Raw genomic sequence first — 21,635 nt, forward strand, 5'->3', positions numbered from 1 at the left:
ATATTTATTGCAAATATGTATTATAAATCATCTGTATAGTTTAATCACAACTTTCTTGCAAAAGACAAAGCCCTGAAAGGAAATAATTTCCTCTTTTGATATATGGGCAGATCTGTATGAACTACATTGCTCATTTAGCATTGAAAAGTCAACCAAACATGGGAAGACAATATGCACATTGCATACATACAGCACACACGTAACATCCAGCCCTGGAAAGAATCAATAATTTCCCTTTGTAGTTGGTAGTGTTATTTTCCCGACAAACTGCCTTTTGTCTTTTCTAGTTAATGTTAGGAGACCTTGTTGGTCTACGCCATTACAATGTCCATCACCCATTTGAACATTTAGACAGAGTCTGGAGTGATTATTAACACTGCGAATCACTACGTTTGATCCAGTGAAGGATAAATTTGTAGTACGATGAACCGAAAGTATTAAGAAGAGGTTATTTGACATTTTTAATTGCTTTGAATTGAATAAACTCTGTCTGTGCATAGACATTGTACGAATGAGTTTGCCATTAAAAGTAATGGCAAAAACAGCAATTACATTTGCACCAATTTTTATTAAGTGTAAGCCTCTATGTTTAACCATGCCTTCAAATTCTTTTCTGAAAGTAGAAATGTGCATACATAGAGTGAACAACTCATCCCAGTTTGCCAGGGACCTTCCCAGTTTTAAACCCTGAAAGTCCTGGAATCCCCCCACCCAGTCCTAGGCAACCTGGGAGGGTTACTCACCCTACACATTTAACAAAGAAATAAACAAGCAGACAAAAACCAAATCTACCAAGGAATTAATAAAAATGAGAGGACACTTTTCCAATGTCCCACCCAGTAGTAAACACTGCTTCCTAAGATATGAGAAACATATTGTTGAGTCTCCTATTTACCATTTATTTCATTCTGCCCTACATATAATATAATTATTATATTAACCTTCATCTCTCCATAGGTAACTGAAAGCTATAATCACTTCCACTGGTCAGAGTTCTTCTATGCACATGGTCTCATTTGACCCTTGCTGTCACTCTGAGTGATAGGCAGAGAAGGTGTCAGAGACGCAGAGATGAGCAACCCTCACTTTTTAGGGGAGCATCAGGACAGGAATCCAGGATTTCTGATTCCAAGCCTGGTGGTTTTTTCCACCACTGATCATTTACACTCTCTTTATGACATTCAGGCCGTGATCCTTTACCTATGTAACAGAGAAATAGGCTATTTATAATTTACAACATAAATTAAACCAAAGACTTTTAAGCACTTTTTAATTATATTGTATACCTTTCAAGTGAGGGTGATGAATGGTACTGTACCCCTTTTTCATAGTAAGAGAAATGAAGGCTCCAGCTAACTTAGCTCAGGTTGTACAGCAGTTGCAACTTAGAGATTGACAGGTAACATACTGTCTTGTTCTTTGTAATCTGAAATACTTGGATTTAAAGCACCTTTCAAGATTTTTTTTTTAAGATTAGTAACACAACTGTATACATATATATTTAAAAGAAATGTCTATATTGATAGAGACCTAGACAGAAACAAGCACTTGCCTGCCCCAGTGAGAATCTGAGGGCAACTCTGGTTCCTGGCACACTGGACTGGGGATGCCATCTATACGTGTGTTGGACAGTCCCTGTTGACTAAAGTTAAAATATGCATTTTAACTTTGACAGAAATACTTTTGTTTCAGTTTCATATTGAATGACAGGAGCCATATGTGTATCACTTTAGGATCTGGTTATTTCTTGGCACCTAAGTTACTTTCTGTTTCATTGAAAGTCTTTCTTTCATCTTTATTTGCCATTCTCCTGTATCTACTACATGGCAGGCCAGTGAGCTTGAATTTACTGAGTCTCCAGTGCCCAGGTCAGGACTGGAGAGGAACTGTCCCCTGTGTGTGCCTCACCAAAGCTGTGTCCTGCTCAGTCTCCAGTTCTAAATCGGAGTCTTTGGAGGCACAAGTAAAGGGACCCAAGGGCACATCAGAGGGGTTTTCCCCTTCATATATTCTTTCCTTTTTTGTCACCTCCATTTTAGTTTATTTGTTTTAAAATTGAAAATACAAGATGACTGTGGCAACTCAAACCTGAAAGAAATATATAGGTCTACAATCCTTTATCTGTAATCCTGAAATTTAAAAAGCTCTGAAAACTGTAAGTTCTTTCATAAGTTGGTGGAAATTTACTTGGAGGCAAAACTGCCTTGAACTTTAGAAATGATTTGTAGTCTCTCTTTACCCTGCTTAGTGCTGCAGAGATGTGATTATACGAGACTTGATTACAGCAGTGTGGTGTCCCAGAGCCTGCAGGGGGTGGGGATGGGGTTACATGTATATCCACACATGTTACCTTTCTACATTCCAAAATACCTTGAATTTTGAAACATATCTGTTCCCAAGGGTTTGAAATATTTCTTTGCTTGAAACCACATAAAGAAAATATGAAGACTCTTCTTTCACACACCCCTTGAATGCACCCACCTGAAGAAACTGATGTTATCAGTATCAGGTCCCACCCTCAACTCCTCTCTCTTTATGGCACGCTTTCTCTCTCTCTCTCTCTCTCTCCATGTATATATATATATATATAAAAAATAGTAAACACTGCTTCCCAAGATGTGAAAAACATATTGTTGGGTCTCCTATTTACCATTTATTTCATTCTGCCCTATATATAATATAATTGTTATATTAACCTTCATCTCTCCATAGGTGCCTGGAAGCTATAATCACTTCCACTGGTCATAGCCCTTCTATGCACATGGTCTCTTTTGACCCTTGTGGTCACTCTGAGTGATAGGCAGAGAAGGTGTCAGAGGCCCAGAGATGAGCAGCTCCCACTTTTCAGGGGAGCATCAGGACAGGAACCCAGGATTTCTGATTACCAGCCTGGTGGTTTTATATATAAAACCATATATATCCTCACTCTCTCACACACACACACACAATCATGAACACATACAGGGTTTTGTTTTTAAATACAAAAAGGGATCACTCTGTTCATATTACTTTTTCACTTGCCTTTTTCTCCTACTGTGACACTCCCTCTAGAATAATACATAAGAATCCAACTCATGCTTTTTAATAGCTGTATACTATTCTATCATATGGTGGTATCACACTGTAATCAACTATTCTGCTTTTTATTTTTATTTGATTTGATTTGATTTTTGAGATGGAGTCTTGCTCTGTCACCAGGCTGGAGTACAGTGCACCATCTTGGCTCACTGCAAGCTCCGCCTCCTGGGTTCAAGCAATTCTCCTGCCTCAGCCTCCCAAATAGCTGGGACTACAAGCACATGCCACCACCCCCAGCTAATTTTTGTATTTTTAGTAGAGATCGGGTTTAACCATGTTGCCCAGGATGGTCTCGATCCCTTGACCTCGTGATCTGCCCACCTCAGCCTCCCAAAGTACTGGGATTATAGGCCTGAGTCACTGTGCCCGGCCACCTATTCTGCTATTGATGAACATGTTTTCATAGTATTTTGCTTTTGAGGATCAAATATTAGGGATTATATTGTAAAAGGAATATATATCTACAGGGTTTAGTTCATTTTATATATATTGGTATGTTGGTTGGCAAAAACAAACAAACAAACAAAAAACACCCACAAAACACATTTCTCTCTGCTATGCAAATAGAAACCCTGAGACAACGGGTGTTTATTTTAAAAAATGAAAAGAAGGAGTTAGCTGCAAGCCAGTTATTTATCCTGCAACAGGGAGGCTTTCTACGAACTAGAGGTTGCACACAGGTAGACTGCTAAGCCACTGAACTGCTCAGCCATGGTCATCAGGAGCTCTCAGGACAGTACCTTCAGAGAGCCCAGTATACTAACCCAGCCATGTCGTGTTTCCATAACTTAATGCCTGGAGGGAGGGTCCAGCATCTGACTGGTCCCACAGGCAAAGAGGCAGGTAACTTCAGGGGGTGCAGGATGGGGCCTATTGGAGATGAACATGCTCAGTGACTCTAGGTTCAGTTGGCTTCTAACAGACAAGCCAAGTCATGGAATTTCAATAAATAATTTAACCTCAGCTCCAGTTTCAGCTTCAGTGTTCACTTTCAGCACTGGCTGCCATTGTTATTTGCAAGCTGGCTCCTCCTCTGCACGAGGTATGGAAATTTGGCTGAGATTCACCGACATTTTTAGAAGCCAGTAGGGCCAGATTACTATGAACAAGAGTGGAGTTTTGTTTTTGTTTTCATTTTTCCTAACCAGGAATTATGTGAAATCTGGATGAGCAATGATGCACTTTTTAAATGAAAAAGAAAAGCTGACTATCACTGACCCAATGCATCGATTATAAAGGTCTTCTGATTATTGCGGTATGAGTCTTGCAAAGGTTCTGAAGACCAGCCTTCTCAAATACTAAGAGGCATAAATCACCTAAAGGTCTTACTGAAAATGCAGGTTCTGATTCAGTAAATATGGGGAGGGCCTGAGAATCTGCATTTCTAATGAGCTCCCAGAGGATGCTGATGTTACTGGTCTGTGGACCTACTTTGAGCAACAAGGCTGTAGACAACCCAGAATTTCCTCCTAACAAGAAAACTATTCCTTTAGGGCCATTTCTGAGAGTTCCAGGGGAGAGATAAAAAGCTCTTAATGAGACTTGATAGAGAGATAAACTTATAAGGGGGCCGTAGAGCTGTAGGACATTGTGTTCTAACTGGAATGTCAATCCACTAATGAAGAAGACTGGATATGGCAGTGGTAGGTTCCATTATTGTATGTCATCCTTTCAGAGCATCTTTGATCCTCATAGAGAACTCATGAAGCAGGTGGGCAGCTGTTACTATTCCCAATTACAGAGATGGAGACAGCATTGAGGCCAATTCAAGCTATCTTTGTTTTTAAAATTATTTTCTGGGTGAAAAGATAGAGAGAAGACATGTCTTGCTCAAAGCTAGTCACATAATTGCAAGTGCTATAGAGTAAAAGTCCTTGATACCCATGCTTTACTTATGTTAAATTTGTTTCTAAGCCTTGTTTCTATTCCCGCTTTGGTATGTCTCTGGTCTTTGCATGCAGGCTACATTTTGAACAACTAGAGTAAATGTCTCTGGCCTTGAACTATATCATAGGACTGAGAAGAGAAAAGTAAAATAGGATCTGTTTTACAACTTAGTAGAAAAACTCATGTTACAGAAAGGTTCATAAGAGCTAAGTAGGAGGACATAGGGGAAAATTATGCTTCTCATTTTAGTTTTGTTCATATCTTTTAATTCTTCAGTAGGCCTCTTCTCTGTGTAGAAGAGTCAGCAGAATTGCATCTAAGGTTGACTTTATAAATAAAACATGTCATCACCAAATAATGCTTACATTCTTTCCTACTAATCCTAGTTGAGACCTCAGAATTTTCTATATTATATTTCCAGCAGCCTCCTTCAATAATTGGAAGATGAAGCACAAGTTGCAATGCTTCTTTGCCGTTCCTGAGCCTCCATCAAAAAAACAATTTGAAGTGGTTGATCCTAAACATTAGATAGGATCTGGAAGACTATCTGTTATTAATGCTTGAAGTTCATCACGTAACATCATGTGTTCTAAACATAGTCCAACAATAGCAGGCTTCCTTCCTTAGATAGGTCTTGTACGTAAAGGAAAGGTTGGGACTTTGGCTCATCCTGGCTTAAGACAGTAGAAATAGTTTGGTGGAGGTTGGGGTGGAGATGAGATGACCATAGTAAAATTTTTTAAAAAATATGTACAACACCCTGTTTGGCACCTTCAAACTAAATAAGATACAAGTGACATGCTCTGTTGATTGTCAACGATTACGTATACTTCTACTCTAGACCTATGGATGGAACAATTTCTGCTAGAACTGGAGATGCATTTTCACATATTCTATATACAAGATGGCTGATTTGAGGAATCCGCTCTGTGGATAGTAGTATTAGAATGTGGCACCCAAAATATAGTTCTTTTTGTGCTTGTGAATTTGAATGCCCCGAGAACATCATACTAAATTCTAGGACTTACAGAAAGGATCCAGTAGAGGAAAAGAACAATTTCTGCACCTCATTTATTTAGGAGTCCACCAATGGGGCAGTTTTATATTTTTATAATGGCAATTTTCGGTTTTTTCTCCTAGACATAAAGTAGAGAATTTACATGAGAGCTTTTCATAAGCAGGGGTCACCTCTGACTCATTTGTGCCCAACGAACAAGTGAGCATAACGAGAATCAGAGAATTTAGATGTAGGCATTATCTAGGTGTCCCTTCATTTCACAGGTAAGGGTGCAGAATGCCAGACTGAGACAGTGACTTGCTCAAGGGCACATTCATCTTGCAGAACAACTGGGACCAGTATGCAGGTCGTCTGACTTCCACCGGTCAGGCAGAAAAGCAGTGTGGGCAATCTGTCTCTTGTAAATGCAAAGGAATGTGTGAAAGAAAATATGGTAGGGCTTGGAAACATTCCCTTTTCGAAAATAACCACTGACTCCTTCATCTCAGGTTGTGGCTTCCTGGGTGAGGGCCTGGACTATTGTGTGTGTGTGGTATAATTACTGGGTAGGTTTATATTTTTATGGGAGTACAATAAAGAGAACATTTCCTGCCTTCCTCTGCCATTTAAAAAAGATTTTCATTTCCCCTTTTGGCCTGGGGATTACAAAAGACAGACTCCTTTCCAATTACAGCTCGGCCTGAGCTTGAACATATAACTCAGCCAGCAGCAAGTTCAAATTGATTTTTTTCAAGGCTGAGAAAACGAAATTGGGTCTTCTTGACACAAAAACTGGCTTGGTTTTGTCTGTAACTGTGAGGCTGTTTTCAAAGCTCCCTTCTAAAGCAGAAAATATAATCATCCAGGACTAACTACAGTCTTCACTGTAAGTTCTATAGGAGCTCAAAAGAAATTAGTTGGGTGGGCCCACGTGACAGGGGCACTTGGCTGGGAGAAACATTTCCCTGTTGCGTGGTGGCAGAGGACTTTCTCCAGACCTGTGACCTTTGTTTGCTGGTTGGGGGTGAGGAGAGGGAGGAAGGAGGAATTGGCCCAGAGGGCAGAGTGACCTTGAAGATGGCAGATGCACTGAGTGCTTTCTGCCAGGCACTGTGCCCCTACTTTACTTGTGTTATCTCCCCTAATCCTCCCAATCACCCTAGGCCAGAGAAGAAGGAACATAGTGAGAAGAGACAGCTACACAGCTTCCCTTCTATTTCCCCCAGGAGCTCAGGAGTTGCAGAGCTGCAGTAGGAGTGTGGCTTGCTGTCTTTACCCTGAGTAAATCCTCCACAATTAAAACAAAACAAAACAAAACAAAACAAAAAAAACACACACATTGATGTGAATCCATACCCTTCAAAAACCAGGCAGGATTTTTCTTCCTCTGTCTTCAGCTGCTTACCCTTTTAAGGGAATAAAATGAAAGATAAGCAAGGGTTAGCAGGAAAGTCTCTCTGAAGATGACTTTCCAAAAGATTCAGTTCTGTTTCTCCTATCTTCCATGATTATGTCTAAATTACATAAGTTCATGATTTTGACTGAGATTTCAGCCATCTCCATTCAATAGCAAACTCCATCCCTACCGATGGTCTACGGGGCCTTGGAAAAGTCATCTGAAGTCTTTGGACCTCAGCTGCCCTAGTCTAAAGGAGTTGGATAAAGCAGGAGGGGGTGGAGGGCGGAGACATGGGGTGGGGACAGCCTTCCAAAAAGGGTGCTTCTTCAACTGCTTTTTACAGTAAGGTGCTGAGAATACTATGGAAAGATGCTACAGGGAAGTTGTGAGAAGGCAGAGCCCAGAAGCAGCTAGCAAAAGTGGTCACAGGTTGTTCTTCCTTTGTGGGCTGATTTTCCTTGCAATCTACAGTGCTGGCCCCTCCCCTGCAGACCCAGCAGCCTGTGTTTTCAGGATAGAATGCTAGTCCACAAGCTTTTTCATCCTCTCAGCAAACATTTATCCAGCCCTGTGCTGTGAGCCACGCGTGGTGCTGGGAGAGAGGACTGTAGTGGCTTATGGAGTCTCTATTCAGCCATTGGAATTTTTAGGTGCAAATAAAAGATTTAGTGATTTTCACCTTCTCCTAGACACATTTTAGGAACAGAGTGTCTTTTAAGACCATCTTTTCTAATGTATCCGCTTTAAAAATAACAAGGTTAAGGCCCAGAGAGGGAAAATTACTTGCTCCAGATCACACAACTCTTTGTGTCAAAACTAGGTCTGGAACGCAGGACTTTTAATCTTCTGCTTTTTATTACATTGCCCCGTATTGCTTAAAGGGCTACCCAGGGAATTCAGTTCACCAGGGAACATCTTGCCTCTCCAAACATTCTTGCTAACAAAGATCTTACTACACAAGTTTAGGAAGATGTCACTATTGCAAATTCATAGCACTCATATTAACGGCAAAGCTAAAACATTCCTACTGTCACCCACCTCCAACTAATTAAAAAAGGAAGTGTTGTTTTTGAAGTCTTGCCCTTCCAACCAACCTTGAAGTAATTTTAAATAGAGAATTTTAAATGAAAATTAAGGCAGTTTTGTGATAAAGAGTGCCTGCCTTTTGGTCTGGGACACTCGTTGTGTGAGGTAGTCTTTCAAAGCTGCAGAAGTAATAAGTTGGCAGGATCTCACATAGGAGATAATAGATAAAAACCTACATGTCTGGTTTCAGGACCTCCAGGAAGCTATTGTTGCCCTTCTTCCTTCTTTCCCAGTTCTTTAATCACTTTCTGGCAGACACCTGCGGCCCCACTATAGAAGCTTCATCTCCTTGCTTACATCTGGGTCATGATAAATAAAAGTACCCCAGGAGGAATAAGTGCTTAGCAGTTATTAACAATTCATACTTAAATGTGAATGCTTTCAGAGTTGGCATTGAGAGATACAAGTGGGGAGAGGCATGCTGGCCAAGGGCGGCTGAGGGGTTTAGAGACGCATGATGGTGGAAATAGCAGATCAGGAAGACACAGAGACCCCCAGAAGATGAGCGTTTGACTGCCTTGTGGCTTTGCCTGTGACTGGGCTGGGGTCCTCAGAATGGAGGAAAAAAGGGAACTAGAGAATTTCTGCATGGGTTTTCCTGACAGAGCATGAACAAGATCTGCTTGGAATTCCTTGCACACCCACTGATATGGTTTGAATGTGTGCCCCTGTCAAATCTCGTGTTGAAATGTGATTCACAATGTTGGAGGCAGGGCCTGGTGGGAGGTGTTTGGGTCATGTGGTTCGTTGCCTCTTGAATGACTTTGTGCCCTCCCCGTAGTAATGAGTGAGTTCTCACTCTGATAGTTCACAGGAGAGCTGTGGTTTAAAGGATCCTGGTTCCTCCTTTCTCTCTCTCTCTCTCTCTCTCTCTCTCTCTCTTTCTCTCTCGCTCCTGATTTTGCCATGGAAAGTGCCTGCTCCCATTTTGCTTTCCACTGTGATCATAAGCTTCCTGATGCCCTAACCAGAAGCTGAGCAAATGCTGGCATGACACTTGTATAGCCTGCAGGACCATCAGCCAATTAAACCTCTTTTCAATATAAATTACCCAGTCTCAGGTATTTCTTTACAGCAATGCAAAAACAGCCTAATACACCTGCATTGTGCAATCCAGCCTCCAGGCATGTGCATATGCCATCACTTCTGCCTGGATGGCCTTACCTACCACTTTGCATGAATAAACTCTCTTACATTTGAGGCTCGTACTGGGCATTGTTGCTGCCCCAAATCCTTCCCTGAACCCTTAGGTGGGCTCCTTCCTGTCCCCACTCCACCCATGCTCTACCACTACTGCACTTCAGTGGTGACCTGGCCATCATCTCTTTACTTTTTGCTGCCTCTGTTGTGTGACAGCTTCTCAAGAGAGGGACTATGTCTCATTCATCACCACATCACTACATCCCTAGTCTCTGGAACCAAGCAGGGCCTTGGTGAAGATGCATATCTGGCTGTGTGGATCCACCCTGCCCAAGTGGCCAAGTGCCTGCATATGGTTGAGAATGGAGATAAAGCCTGCTGGCACTCCACATAGCCAAGAAAGCCCAAAACAGGACCTTATGAGTACCCTGAATTTTTTTAAAAGGCACATTTTTCACCATGGATGACTAGAGGAAGGTGGCTGGAGAGAGCAAATGTGATTGGGTACATATGGCCTGTGGTTGACCACATGAGAACTTGAGCCCAGTGGCTAGGGTTTCTATACCCAGTCACAGCACTCTGTCACCCTCAGGGAAGACCCACCTGGCAGAACTGAAGAGTTCTATGTGGAGACACAACCATAAAAATATTAGTTGGCACGTGAAGTTCTTGGCGTTGTTTATGGCTGCATTGACTTGAGGTTCTCCAGATGTCTTGATCCAAAATGAGCTCTCCATTCCCTGAACAACTCAAAATGGTGCACTTCTTTCAGGGCCTGTGCAGGGATGGAAGGTGAAGAAGAACAGCACAGAAACGGAGTGGGAAGTAGGAGTGGGGCCAGGATGTGAAGGAGTTTCCGGTTTAGATAAGGAAAAAGGAAACAAAAAGAAGAGGGAAAAACAACGTCCAAGTGCTACAGTCGGTGCTTGGTCCAGCCCGTCACACATGTCCCGAGCCCAGAGACTGATTCTGCATGTCTACAGTGGGGTCAGGGAGCTCATTTGTTTTTTTGTTTGTTTAACAAGCTCCTTTGGTGATTCTACTGGACATCTCCCACTGTGGGTACCACCAGATCAGAAGTTGTCAGTCCTGACTGAACATTAGAATCACCTCGAGAACTTTGAGGGAAAAGAATTCTGATGTCTGAGCCCTACCCCCAGATTAATTAAATCAGAATATCTGACAGTGCGGTCTGGGCATTCCAGTTTTTAAAATGCTTAGTTGAGTGGAATTTTCAAGCTCTAAAAATATACTTTGTTGACATATTATAAACTAGTAATTTTGCAAAAGCTTTTTGCATAAGTTCTCAGATGTACATGACCCTAATTAATAAACCTCAGGACTCAGATTTCATTTTAGTGTCATAAGCTTTTAATTTGTTATATTTGAGTGTGGGATTCATGAGTGATTATTGAAACCAACAGAGAGCTAGGATGACAGATTTTGGGATGTCTCTAAAGTCTTTCCAGACCAGCTTATCCTATTAAGAGGCTATATTCAAAACTCAACATTCAGACAACCAGAACAGAAGGGCAGATGAGTAATAATTGAGGAATCTCAGCTATCTCAGGATCCCACACACCAACCTTTGTAGGAGTAGGAGAGCTCAATGTCAAGATATCCTTGTTTGGTATGAGGATTATAGGAATTGCAGGGTTATTCCTTAAATGTAGGGGGAATGGATTCATGATCAAGAGCTGCCATTAATTTCCATAGTATCTTGGATAACAAATAAAAAAAGTGTCAAGGGAGGAAAGCAAAACTTTGACAGTGGCCTCATTAAGTGGAAAACATATTTCCTCTATTAGGATAGGGATTCTCCAAGGAAGGCTTAAGTGAGGAGACCTCTTCTTCAAATTAAGCCAATGTGGAAAGGAGTTGTGTTTATTTGAGGCTGTAGATTTGTATCGCTCTTTGGTTTCCTGTGTTTTGGTACATTTCTGAGGTGGAAGAATTCCAGCTTTCAGCTTTCCTGATCCAAGCATTGAGAGCCATAATCAGGTCTAAAGAATAGGATGACAGTACCTTAAATAGCTGTGAAAATGTTTCTGGATGTTGAGAGAACACAAAGGCTTCCAATAAACTTCAATAGAAAACTTCTAGGAATCTGTCCCAGACCTGATCCCTCAGCTTCAACCATCTATATTCCTTGGGTTCCAGCCCTTCTCATCTTTGACTCTTGAACGACTTGAAAAAGGTGTCTGGTTGGAGGGTGTTGCTTTTCACAGAAACTCAATGGTCTTGTAAAGAACATACATGCATGTATCTATCATTGTACCAACAGTTAACCAAACATGAGTCACTTTTCCCTCTCTCTCTTCATAGTAAATGCATGACTGACCTAGTTTAGGAACACTCTCCTCTGGTCAATGAACTGTAGCTGTAGTTCTTCCTGTATTTGCTTTCTTTGTTGAATTTATTGCTTCATACACAAAACCCTGAACACTAGGTACTATTGAAGTTTTGTGCCATCAAAGAGAGGTCTATTGACTCTTTACCAAGGCATAGCATTTCATAAACAGAGTGTTTAACAAGCTCTTCCTAAATGTTGTTCTTCTCTGGCCATATGACAATAATCATAAATGTATAAAGGAAATACTATATGTTTTATACATATTGTTATCCAATTACATAACAACTCTGCCACCAATTTGAAGATAAGGGGCCTGAGGCTAAGTGTGTAGGTGAGTTGCCTGCTGAGTAACAAACCAGCCCAAAACTTAGTGGTTTTAAACAATGATAACACTTATTTTGCTCACAAACCTGCAGTTTGGCCAAGACTTGGTGAGAATGGCTAATATTACTTCAGTAGATGTCATTTGGGACAAGTCAATACCTGGGGGCTGCAATAATCAGAAATTACATTCATTCTCTTGTCTGGTTGTTGAGGCAACCTGTCATCTGAAAACTTAGCTGAGACTATTAGCTGGAACACTACAGAGAACCTCTTCATGTGCTCTGGGTTTCCTCACAACATGGTGGCTAGGTTCCAGGGGCAAGCATACCAAAAGATACAGAGAGAGAGAGACAGGCAGAAGCTGTATCACCCTCTATTACCTAATCTCCGAAGTCACACATTGTGTAACTTCTGCCATATTCCATTCACGCAGGCAGCCACAAAGGCCTGCCCTATTTTAAGAAGAAGGGAAATGTGGACTCCACCTCTAGCTGGGGCTGTGGAAAGGTTATGAAGGGCATACAGGATTGGAAATAGTGCTGCAGACATTTTTTCTGCTGGTTGGTGTCAGGGGAGGAATTTGAACCCAGGTCTGCATGGGTCTATACAATGCCCCTAACACTGTACCACAGTATTCTGTGAAGTTGAGGACTGAAATCTGCCTCTACTGCAATGGAATTTAGCTGTTAAATATTACACCTGGGCTAGTGAGCAGAAACAGCCAAACTTGGAGGCAGAGAGTGTGGACTCTGGGCTTTCCCAAGGCACAGTGCAGGTTTATAGTATTAACATATGAGAGCCATTCTGCCTTCCCAAGATTGGTGGAATCACTTGGAAGATATATCAAGGCCATCAAACTTATATTTCTTGAGTACTTACAGGTTTCTGAGAGTAGATAAATAAATCACTGAGTCACATTCATGCTAACAGAGCATAACAACTAGATTACTGGAAGGGCAGATCATTTAGTTTTGAAAAATAGTAATAACAAGGCATATTGTCTGACTTATAAGAAAACCTCAAGTATCTAGTAACTGGTGAGATATTTAATTGAAATGAGGCAAATTCTAGAATAACATATGACATTGGAATGAGATAGGCTAGGAGGTGGAACCAACAAGGGATACTTGAGCCAAGCAAGCCCTACAGCCTTTCAACATTTTCCCTTGTTTTCTTTCCTTCTCTGACTCTCCTTTCTACTTTTGTTTAAAGCTTAGGGTAAGTAGCATGTTTATAGGCCTAGAAGCCAGAGTTATTGCTGACTTGGGAAGGACAATCAAGTTTTCAAGAGTAGATAAGTTCTCCAAAGAGCACCAAGCATGGAGGGGAAGAGTGGTGAGCTGAGAGGGAAAATACCAGAAAGAGGAGGATGTCAGCAAGAAGAATGAGGAAGAAAAAGGGGGCCACAGGCAGGGCCAGTGCATAACATGCAGTGCCTACTGCCAAATGAAAATGAGGGATCTAGGCTCCAAAATTATTAAGAATTTCAGGATAGCAAGAGTAGAGCATTAAACTAAGTGTGGGGCCCCATTATTCAACTGCACAGACTGCCTGCCTGTAAAGCCGGCCCCTGCCTCCTAAGAGGCACCAAGTGGCAAGGGAGGCTGCAGATGGCTAAGCTTTAAGAAGAAAGGATAATCAAAAGTTTTAGCTATAAGACAAATATCAGGTAGGTGAAGACACAAAGGAAAAAAAATTGACTAACCCAGAAAGAGATTAAAAGACAACAATTTCAGAAGTTGTTAAACAGAAGCAGAGCTGGCAAGAGGTTTAAAAGAAACCCATTCATTTATTCAAATAGTGGGACATGAAAGAATAGGAAAGAAGCCACGTGGGAGTAGAAAGAAGGGGCTGGGAGAAGGGGCAGTGGTGTTGAGTTGGAAAGGGCAGTTCTTTCTCAGAGAGTGTGTCTTGAAGTACGGGAGGATGAATATACACTCAGTGGTGGATGGACGTAAAGCTCAAGGCAGGCTGAAGGACAGACACTCCAACAGGCCACAAACACAGTGGCATTGTGCAACATACAAAGTTGTAGGCGGCCTTGGGCCCAAAGCCACCATCAAACCAGGCTAGTTATACATCAAAGGCACCACTGGACCCTGCTCACTTAGAGATGTAAACCAAGGAGCCTGCTAAGTCTGGAGCTTACTACGAGTTCTTTTGGAAGGGGACATGTACACAACTATATTCAATTGTTTACAAAACCATCTGGTGAGCTAAGGTGCAGATGACAGATACTGAATTAACAGGTTACCTGAATCAAGTAAAATGTTTATGCCAGGCGTAATGGTTAACTTTATGCATCAACTTGGCTGGGCCATAGTGCCCGGATATTGACCAGACATTATTCTGGATGCTTCTGTGAAGGTGCTTTTTTTTTTTTTGATGACATTAATATTCAAATTGGTGGATTTTGAGTAAAGCAGATTGCCCTCTATAGTGTGGGTGGGCCTCACAGAGAAAAAGACTGATCCCCTCCTCTGAAGAAGAGGGAATGCTGCCAGCAGACAGTCTTTGGACTCGAACTGCGGCTCTTCCCTGGGGTTTCAGCCTGCTGGCCTACCCTGCAGATTCTGAACACACCAAGCCTCCAGAACTGTGTAAGCCTGTTCCTTAAAATAAATCTCTCAATCTTCACACTCCAACTGGTATGTATTTGTATTTATATACATATACATATATGTAATGTTATTATAATGTATTCTATAAAAATAAGATGTGTATATGTTTCTCCATATATAGTAGATATAACAGGATATATGTGTGTGTGTATATATGTACACATATGTGTGTGTGTATATATATATAAATACACACACACACACACACACACACACATACATATTGTGCTGGTTCCGTCTCTGGAGAACTCTGACCAGCATACCTAGAATTCTTCATATCACAATGTACAGGGAGCGGTCTACATAGAGCTGATTCAGCGCATATGTTAAACTTTAGATAAATGTTGAGGGTCTCTGTAGCCTCAAATGTATACCTGTTATCTGTTTCTTGAATGAAAAATGCCTGGGTAACCCCAGTGAATTAGGCCTTTTGTGGCTTCTATGAAAGAGAATGTTGATTTCTTCAAGAGCAGACCTCTCTGTCCTCATGTGGACCACGTACCACCAAGTCCCATCCCTCCTAATTGAAGTCTTACCAGCCAAATTGTTGGAAGGATAGACCATTTGGTGTTTAAAAAAAAATAGTCACAACTAGAAATGTTGTCTGACTTACACTAACTAATTAAAAATGGACAGCTGGAAATATTATTATGAAGAAAGCTTCTTTGTCTAAACAGTTTAGATGAGTTATTATGTTTAAAGAAAGTCCTCGTCGTGTGGCCTTTGCCACTTTGCCACTCTTTTCTGAAGGACAACAGCCAACGTGGTCTGCTCAAAGCTGGAAGTCAGGAGTTAGAGAGACCTGATTCTGCTATGGGAACCGGCTGTGCTACCATGGGCAATTCATTCAACTTTTCTGGGCCTTTTTCTCTACCAGTAAAAAGAAAGAGCCGGAGTATAGCATTCCTGAGGTCAGATACAGCCCTACTGTTGTATAATTTTTATCTGTACACTTAACAAAATTATTTAATCACTTGAGTCCTCAGGGACAAGTTTCATGGGCGACAGCAACAAAAAGTGGGAATGTGACGTAAATGGTGACTTAATTATCTTTCTTGAGAAAACTGAGGTTTCCTTCCTAATACTTCATCCAGGACTTAACCTTGCCAGATTTTTAAAGAAGTCAAAGGTCATAAAAATCTTACATTTTGAAATAACAGACATTTAAGCATCTGATATAGCCTGGGTCCAATCAGGAGTGAGAAACTACATGGTAGGTTAAACAGGAGAAATTCAACATGAAGTATTACGTAAGATAAAAGAGTAACCATGACATATAAGGAAACTCTCTACGGTACCCTAGGGCTGAGGGAGAGGAGCCAGGGAAGGACAAACTTAGAAGCTGTTCGCAACCTGGCACAGAAGTTCACTGGTTTGGTCAGGCCAGAGCTGGTCTGGAGTTGCTGAGCAAACAATAGGCCACTCCCCAGAGTTCAGGCAGGCAACAAGCAATCAGCATCGGTACAGTGTGCAGCAGGATCCAGGTGTCAGTGGAGAAGAAGGCCTTCAGGACACATGGGGCTTGCAAAGGAAGTGACCAAGCTATGTGGACACCCTGGCCATAGGCCAGCCGGATATAGGCTTAATGGGGGCTTTGGTTTCTGTGTCAAGAGTGCTGGAAAGGTTATTACCAGGCTGAGGCTACGAGGTGCCGGGTGGGTTGCATGCTGAGCCTATAGCTGGGGTGGCTGCACTGCGTGCTGTCACAGCTACACCGTCCAACCCCAGCCCACACCACAGTCAGCAAGAAAGCCTCTTCCTCCTGCAGTGCCCGTCTAGTTCTCCCTGGGAGAAAGCCTAACTTTGTACTCACTTTAAAGGAGAAATGTTTAAAGAAATTCCCTGTTCTCACAGAGCATATATTCAAGGGTGCATTGCAGCTGAAAGGCAGTAAGTTGATAACTGACACATCTATCAAGCTTCAATGTCATCTGGTCACTTTCTACAATTCCTTCTTGGATCCTCTCTGAATGATTCCTCCCACTTCCGGACTTGGGTACCCTCGAGTGACTTTTGGCCAATTATCAGCTTTCCTTTCATTATCTGTAGACCAAGAATTACATACCTGGTGTGTCCATGGACCGTCTTAAAACAATGGTTCTCCAGTGTTGTTCATAGACTTCTGGGGTCCCTAAAAGGCTTTCAGGGGTTTTAAGAGGTCACAACTATTTTTAGAGTTATAGCAAGATGGTACGCTTCTCTCTCTGGGATTGGCATTTCGTGGGCAAATTTACTGGTGTTTCAGCACAAATCCAAGCAGTGGCATAAGTGGTACTAGCCAGTCATGCATGTGCAGAAAACAAAAACAAAAACAAAAAACAGCGTCAATTATGAATGCCCTTGATGAAGCATTAAAAATTATATAATGTTATTAAATCTCAACTTTTGCATACATGTCTTCTAAACATTCTGGTTGATGAAATGGGAAATGCACATAAGCTCTTTGGCTGCATTCCAAAGTCTGATGGTTGTGAAAGGAAAAGCACTTGTATGATTGAGTTGCCAGCTGAACCAGCTGCCTCCCTCACAAAGCAGTTTTTACTTGAAAGGGCAACTGGCTGACACACTGTGCTTACTCAGACTTAGTATTTGTCAGTATTTGCTACAGCCTGGAAGGCAGAAGTTGCAATGAGCTGAGATCGCGGCACTGCACTCCAGCCTGGATGACAGAGCAAGACTCTGTTTCAAAAACAACAACAACAACAACAAAAGCTCCATATACCCCAACTAAATACCAAGAGATTAAATGTGGAAGCCAACTTCTATTAAGCCAGATGTTAAAGATTTCGTAAAAATATAAAACATTGCCACTTTTGCTAAATTTCTTTTATTTTTAGAAAATATAGTTATTTTATGTTTATGTTAATAGACACATTAATTATAGCATTTTTATAAATATTTAGATTCGGCTTTATCTTACAACACAGTAAATATCAATAACTTTCATCCACATAAATAAAACCTTTCTGGGATCCTCAACAATCTTTAAAAGCATAAAAGAGTTTGAAGACTAAAATGTTTGAGAACCACAGTCTGAAACAAATCTCCATTTTCCACTTGAATTTACAAAATTGCAGGAAGTTATAGGTTTAATGGTCGAGGCCAAGAGGAGATAATTTACCTAAGGTCATTCACATGGTGAAGTAGAGGCAGAGATGGGTCTAGAACCACAGTCTCCGGCTAGTGTGCTACATAACTCAGGCTAGCCATGTATGTGTGTATGTAGTATGTATGCATGTATTTTAGGATGCTTTTCAGAATGCCAGTGAGATAATTTTGAGATCCTCAAGCCACAAAAAGGGAGGGACATCACCCTCCCCTCAATGTGCATCCTTTTAAATAGGCACTGAATATGAAGTAAGTTTCAAGTGCCTGTGCTTGTTGCTGCTGAAGACAAACAAAATAAAACATCAACTATGTTTTGAGGGAGCTAAGCTCATAGTATGTGGAGAAAGATCATATGAAAGGCAATATATAATAGCATATAATACGAAGTATCAAGCATATAACATGAAGTACAATCATACAGCTTATATAATTACATTATGCTACTAGTACTGGTATCATCATATGGAATATTATATGTGGTATGATATTTTATAATAAGTTGTTATATACACTGTAGAGAACAGGAAGTACTTTGGGATTATAGCTGGCAATTGTGTTCAAAGCAGAATCTTGACCTTGGGAAGTTTGCCATTAGCTGTTAATATATATATATCATCGTCTTTTGACGCTTCCCTTATTGCATTAGTTTCCAAGAAATTGCTATACACAGTATAGCTGAAAGCAGCAGAAATTGATTCTCTTACAGTTCTGGAGGCCAGAAGTTCAAAATCAAGGTGTGGGCAGGGCCAGGCTCTCTCCAGAGGCTCTGAGGAAGAATCTTTCCTTGTCTCTTCTAGCTTTTGGTGTCTGCCACCAATCCTTGGCGTTCATTGGCTTGTAGATACATCACTCCAATCACTGCCTTCATCTTCACATGACTTTGTCCTCTGCGTGTCTGTGCCCAAAGTTCCCTCTTTTTGTAAGGACACCAGTCATGTTTAGAGCCCATTCTAATCCAATGTGACCTCATCTTAAAGTTGATTTCACCTGCAAAGACCCTGTTTCCCAGTAAGGTCCCATACACACATTCCAGGGGGACATGAATTTGGGGGAACATGATTCCACCTAGGACACTGCTTTTGTGCCGGTCCCTGGCCCCCAGTGCTCAAAATCTCTCTGGAACAAAGTCCACCTGGGTTTTCCCTCACACTTTTCAGGATGTGGGGTGCAGCTGAACCCCACCTGGTTCTTCTCTGTTAATGTTTCAGATGGTTGTCACAGCTCATCACATATAACCCATGAGTTTAACAAACTATTTCTTAGGGCCACAAGGCTGTTGGTGTTTGAGGGGGAATAGAGGAAGCTGAAAGAGGGACACCCAGACAGTGGAAGTAAATGGTAGCATCCTTGCATATTTCTATTGGCCTTTGACAATTTTTGTTTACTAAACCTAGAAACATAGTTTAATGTAAGATAAGACATAATGAAAATGTAGGGAGCCATGAAGGACACCATGCCCTAAGCTCCAGGCAGAGCTGATTGCACATGGACCAGAGGATGTCCATAAAATTCAACACCAGCCCTCCCAGCACCAGGGGAGGACCTGTCACCTGGCTGGACCCTCAGGCTGGCTCCAGGAATGGCAGCTCAGAGCACTAGATCTCTAGCCAGACCACCTTGGTTCATCCTGGCTTCACCACGATGATAACCTTAGGCCTCCGTTTCACATTTGTAAGAGCTGAAAATATCCCTCTTTACAGGCTTCTCATGAGAAATAAACAAGTTAATAATATAGGTAAATCCTTTAGAACAATGCCTGACAATATGGACATAAGTTATTATTAATATTATTATTATATGAATTTTTTATGTAGTTGATAAATCCACTATTTTGCTAGTTCCTCCTTCAATTCCCTTACCCTCCCACCACCACCACCAGAGGAAAACAGATAACAGTATATGGATCTGGCTTCTGTTTTTATTTTTGCTTTTTTTTCAATTCTCCTCTTGTTACTTCCACCATTCCTGGCCCTGGGGGAATTCTTCCTGTGTCGGGATGTCTTACAGGACCCAGAACCTGGTACCTGCCAAGTGCTTCTTGAGAAGTTCCTAAGGAACTTACATCATAAACTCAAGTTAGCAGCAAGCTATTATTAAATTGGTAGCCACCTGTCTGAGCATGTTTTATTGGTAACTTTAGCTCCGTAGGCAGGTGTAGCGCCCACACTGTGCTCTCCTACCTTTCCCATTTTATGTAACAGAGTCCGTGCTCTCTCAAGACTCAGGGGTGGGTCTGCTTCCAGCACTGGGGAAAAGTGAGAACTGTATAGGGAGTGGGGCTTTTGGTATAGTTAAGAGGAAGGTAAAATAACTGTAATTTCATAGCAATTACATACAGCGAACACTGTCAAAGGTTCCAGTTTTCCATTATAAACCTGAGCCCCTGCTGGGAGCAACTTGCAAGGTAGAAAAAAGCGCTTAATGAGGTTCTAATGTATGAAAGAAGGCATCGCTGCCTCCCCACCTGAATGCCGCAGCAGCAAAACAAACCTCAAGGGGGAAAACTGTGCTGAGCTTTGGGAATGCATTTGTTTTCTCCCTTTCTTTTGGAAAAACAAAAACAAAAACAAAACCTCAGTAAGCCCCCATTCCTGGATGTTGGTTGGATTGTTTACAGCTTTGCACGAGTCTCCAGTACCCAGGCCCACACATGCCCTCCCTGTCAGTGGAATCCCCTGCCAGGCCACCTGCAGGGGTCATGGTTTCCAGAGCAGCCAACATCAGAGTCTGGAGCAAATGGGTTATTTCTTCCTGTAAGTACTATGTTGGCAGCCAATAAACCACCCAATGGAAATGAATTCTACAGAGACCAATTCCCCAACCTTTTTTGTTTGTTCATAGGTTTGCTTGAAATTAATTCTTTATGAAATTCATGGATCTGCAGCCCACTCAGAAGTGCAGTAAAGATAGACTTGTTTTTCAGACCTAAAAAAGCCTATTATTTTGAAGAAGGGAAATGAAAGGACAGAAGCGCAGAACACCCAATAATAATGCTGTTATTTTTACATGGGTTCCTGTCTTATCCCCAAGCCCACCCTACAGAAGGCCATAAGCTCCTTGGAGGAGTTCAGTTTTGAATCTCCTGGGCAATTTTCTCTAGTGCCTTGCACATAACTGATAGTTAATATGTATTTGTTGAGCAAAAGTGTAATTTAACAAATGAATGGTTTATTGACAGTGAAGGCCAAGTACCAGCCAGAACTAAGTGGTGTACTGATTAAAACCTTGAGCTTCCTGATTAGCCTCCATATAGGGAGATGGGATCAAAGTCTGAGATATTTATATTCATGACATCCGTGTGGTGTGAACCAAGGACCAAGGGGTGGGGGAGGGCAAACTACAGAGGAACATATTTTGGCTAGGTAGCTGAAGGAAAGCATTTCTAACTGTTAGAGCAATCCTCAGAATGAACTGCTTTGAGTTATATTAATACAAATGACCTGTCAGTGGAGATATTCAAGCAGAAACTAGATGATTACTTGGGGGTGTAGAAGTTGGCATTCCAACATCATTTGTATCAGACTAAGTGATGTTGCAGGTCTACTTTTACTGCAAGATGCCAGGGTTCTATGATTTCATAAAGTTTGATTTTGCATTTCAGTTCAGCAAGTATTTATTGAGCCCTTACATGGTGCCAGGCAT

The 21,635-nt window shown here is 41.5% G+C and overlaps 1 protein-coding gene across 5 annotated transcripts in view; it reads left to right on the forward strand.

Annotated features, from left to right (window-relative positions):
• LOC105489525 (chloride intracellular channel 5) overlaps positions 1-21,635 on the forward strand; it is a 137,755-nt gene that overhangs the window by 42,853 nt on the left and 73,267 nt on the right. The window lies entirely within an intron of this gene.

Source organism: Macaca nemestrina, chromosome 5 (genome assembly GCF_043159975.1).
Source record: "Macaca nemestrina isolate mMacNem1 chromosome 5, mMacNem.hap1, whole genome shotgun sequence".
NCBI lineage: Eukaryota > Metazoa > Chordata > Mammalia > Primates > Cercopithecidae > Macaca > Macaca nemestrina.